A 3457-nucleotide genomic window follows, 5' to 3' on the forward strand; every position below is an offset into this window, starting at 1 on the left:
ACGGGAACTGGGGGGCTGCCTCTCCCGGGACCCGCGGCGGAGCCCCAGCTATAGGGCCCCAGCGGTGCCCACGAAGGGCTCCCACGCCTCTGGCAGGACTGAAATGAGAAGAAGTCCAAGATCCAGGGGTCTCAGGGCCGTGTCCCCTCTGGAGGCTCCTGGGGGGGGGGTCCTTCCCGCTTCCTCCAGCTCCCGCTGGCCCCAGGCGTCCCCGGCTTGTGGCTGCATCGCCCCAGTCTCTGTCCTCACGTGACCCTCTTCTTTGTGGCCCTGTGCGTCTCACCTCTCCTATAAGGACACCGGTTGCTGGGTGTAGGGCCCACGCTAAATCCAGGGTGATCTCATCTCATCTCGAGATCCTTAACTAATTACATCTGCAAAGACACTGCTGCCAAATCAGGCCACATTCAGAGCTTCTGGATGGACACACATTTGGGGGGACACTACTGAGCCCACACAGGCTCCTGCCTGGAACCCCTGCAGTGCTGGAAACTGCCCGCCCCGCCCCCTCGACTTACCTCAGGGGAAACTGAACACTGGGAGAAGGGGGTGGGGGGCTGGTCCCGGTCCCCGGCAAGCCGATGGCAGAGCCGGGCCGTGCTGGGTCTGCAGCTGGCGGGCTGAGCAGTTCTGTGTCGGCGGCCGAAGGAAGGAGCTGAGACACCCCCCGGCCGCCGCTCACCTTCCCAGGTCTATAAAAAAGCAGATAGAAACACGCCTCGGGTGAGAACACTGCAAGCTGCGGTGACAGCCCAGACAGGCCTGGGATATATGTTCAAAACCGGTCTGCTTTCATGGAGAGCAAATCGAGTGGCCACGTGGAGGCGAGGGCGCTGCAGGGGCGGGCGTCGCGTGGAGAATCCGAGCGTCGGGTGGTGAGGCCGTGGCTGGGTCCCCTCTGGTGGGCAGATTCGGGTCGGCCAGCGAGGGCGGGGCCCAGCTGAATGGACCCGACCTGCTGCAGGTGCGGACACGGGCGCCTAGCTCTCGGGGGGCTCCTCCAGAGAGGCCGGGGGGCCCGGATGGGCAGACAGCGAGCTTCCCTGTCCCCCTTCCTTCTCCTCATCCTCTTCCCTCCCCCCTAAACAGTTGGGGAGGCCGGGGGGGGGGCGGCAGACCCCCGGAGGTGGGGAGGTAGTTCCCAGGGCTGAGCGTCCCCACACCTGGGAGCCCCCGGGGACCCCTCTCCCAACAACGGCCCCCACCGGCGCCCTTGCCCTGCCCCCTCCGTCCCCTAAGGAGGCTCCAGCTGCCGCCTGCCAGGTCTTCCTCCCCCAGCCTCCCGACTCAAGGAGGCTTCTTGCCTGGCAGGCCTATTTGTGTTATTTTGGTGTGTTTCTCCTTTTTTGGAAACAGACTTAGCAGAACGGAAGGAGTATTGACGAGGATGGAGATCAGGGATCGGGACCGGGGAGAAGCTGGCTCGTTGGTTTGATTTTAAGGAGTCCTGGATACGGAGAGCACCTGGTCTGTAAGGGGGTGCGCTGCGGGAAGGCAAGGGGCTCCAGCAGGCTGTGGGCGCTGCGTGCTCCCCGCCCAGCGGGCGCAAGTTCCAGTGAAGAACTCAGGGATTCCGGAGCGCCTGCTGCCTGCTGGACTGGGTTTCTTGGGGGAGCCTTGGAGGCTGGACCCCCAGGGCCTCCCACCAGCTCTATGGGAGCTCCCGGGGGCGGGAGTTTTATAGACGTCCCAGCTTCCGGCCCAGGGTCCCAGCCAGCACCGCCCGTGAACCACCGAACAGGCCAGTGGAGTCCTGGCTCCTGGGTGGCAGCCTCTTGGCCCCGTGCCTCCAGCGGGGACCCAGACGGGCTGCCCTGGCATCAGGTCCCCGGGTTCCGGGTCGACGTTGACACAGAGCACATCTTTGCTGGGCTCACGCATCCTGAAATTCCAAGACTAACTTCCCAGGGAGTCAGACGAGGAGGAAGGAAGAGGGGGAGAGAATAAAAAGATGGAGGAAGGACAGCTCGTCAAAGGCTGTCCCCAAACCACGGACCGTGTGAAAGTAAACATGAGCAGATCAGTTGTCCTGCCTCCTTTCCGCCTCTCCTTTGCCCCACTCGGGGTTGGCGTCCTTTCTGGAAAGGTATCAAACCGGGCTTTTAGTCATGTTTCTGATCTGGCTGTTTGAGATTAACCCCCGGGACTTGGGATGTACACAGCCGCTCATGAGCGCTGCAGACGTCCTGGAGGAGCCTGGCCTCTGTGCTCTCCCTCCGCACAGGCCGCCGTGCGAGATTCCTGTCCTGCGGGGCCGCGCCGGGCAGCAAAGTCCGGGTCATGGGGCTGCGAACCCCAGCGGGAAGACTGAGGCAGGAAACAAAGCCCCAGGCACATCTGAGGACGGAGTTTATGCCCATGACCTCCGACCTGGGGCCACGAACAGGGGCTGGTGGGGGATGGGCGGCCAGCGCGGGGGGGGGGGGGGGGCAGGGGGGACGACAGAGGTGTCCTTTTGTCCGCGGATCTCACTTCCCGGAGCCCCTGTTGTTCCCTCAGCCTCCAGGTAGGAATGACCAGGGGCCACCAGGACAGTCAGCGTCGTGGACAGATGCTCCGTGAGCAGGTCAGGGCTGGAGTCAGCTGGAACGAAGCTGTGTGACGTAGGACAGAGTCCCCCGCTTCCTCGGGGCGAGGTCCTCACCTCCCCCCCACCCCATGCACCTCCCCGGGAAGTTTCTAAAGCGACCCACACCCACTCCCTCCACCCACACCAAAGAAGCAAAGCTTCTGAGAGACGCACCACCCACGGCCTCAGCGCCCGCAGGCCTGCGTCCTGGCATCCAGGACCGTGGTCCTTGCTGCCCGAGACCCGACGGGACCCTGCCAGGGGCAAAGTGCATGGCATTATGGAGTCGCTACGTCAGAGACAAGGGATAAAAATCCCTGTTGAGACTTCCTGAGCCCCCACAGGGAGCACCCCCAGGGTCCTGCAGGCACTCTCCCTCTGTCTCCACTGCGGCCCACGGGGGCGCGGGGGGTGTTATTACCCCCACTCTGCAGATGCAGAAACTGAGGCACAGGGAGGCGCAAAGCTTCCCCCGGGTCACGTGACCATGAGCAGCGGCCCCGGAGCCTGGACCTTGATGCCCTCCACAAAGGTGCCACCTCCGCTGCGTCCTGCCCCTGCCTGCGGCCGTGGCCACCACCAGGGCCTCTGCAGAGACCGGCTTTTCTGGCGGTGACGACCGTACCAACGTCAAGGACGTGAGCCTCGGAGAGCGCGGCCAGCTGTCACGGCAAGTGTGGGCCTCACAGACGGCAGGTCGGTCCCACCTCATCCGCAAATAGGCCCCTTTTACGGGAAACGAGCCTGTTCTCCCACCGAGCAAATGGCCCTGTCACCCCAAAACACCCAGGTCGCTGCGCTTGGCCCGCCCGTGTCCCTCCGCCGCATGATCCTGGGCTGAGTCAGCGCGGGACCGGCCTCCAGACGCGCGCACAGGCGTGGACGTGC

At 64.3% G+C, this 3457-nt stretch overlaps 1 long non-coding RNA gene across 1 annotated transcript; it reads left to right on the forward strand.

Annotated features, from left to right (window-relative positions):
• The first annotated feature begins 323 nt into the window (after positions 1-323).
• Positions 324-2026, forward strand: LOC136794695 (uncharacterized). Its single transcript, XR_010841806.1, has 2 exons — positions 324-964; positions 1357-2026. It is a non-coding gene; the product is annotated as an uncharacterized lncRNA (long non-coding RNA).
• Positions 2027-3457: the final 1431 nt, after the last annotated feature.

Source organism: Kogia breviceps, chromosome 8, assembly GCF_026419965.1.
Source record: "Kogia breviceps isolate mKogBre1 chromosome 8, mKogBre1 haplotype 1, whole genome shotgun sequence".
Classification (NCBI taxonomy): domain Eukaryota; kingdom Metazoa; phylum Chordata; class Mammalia; order Artiodactyla; family Physeteridae; genus Kogia; species Kogia breviceps.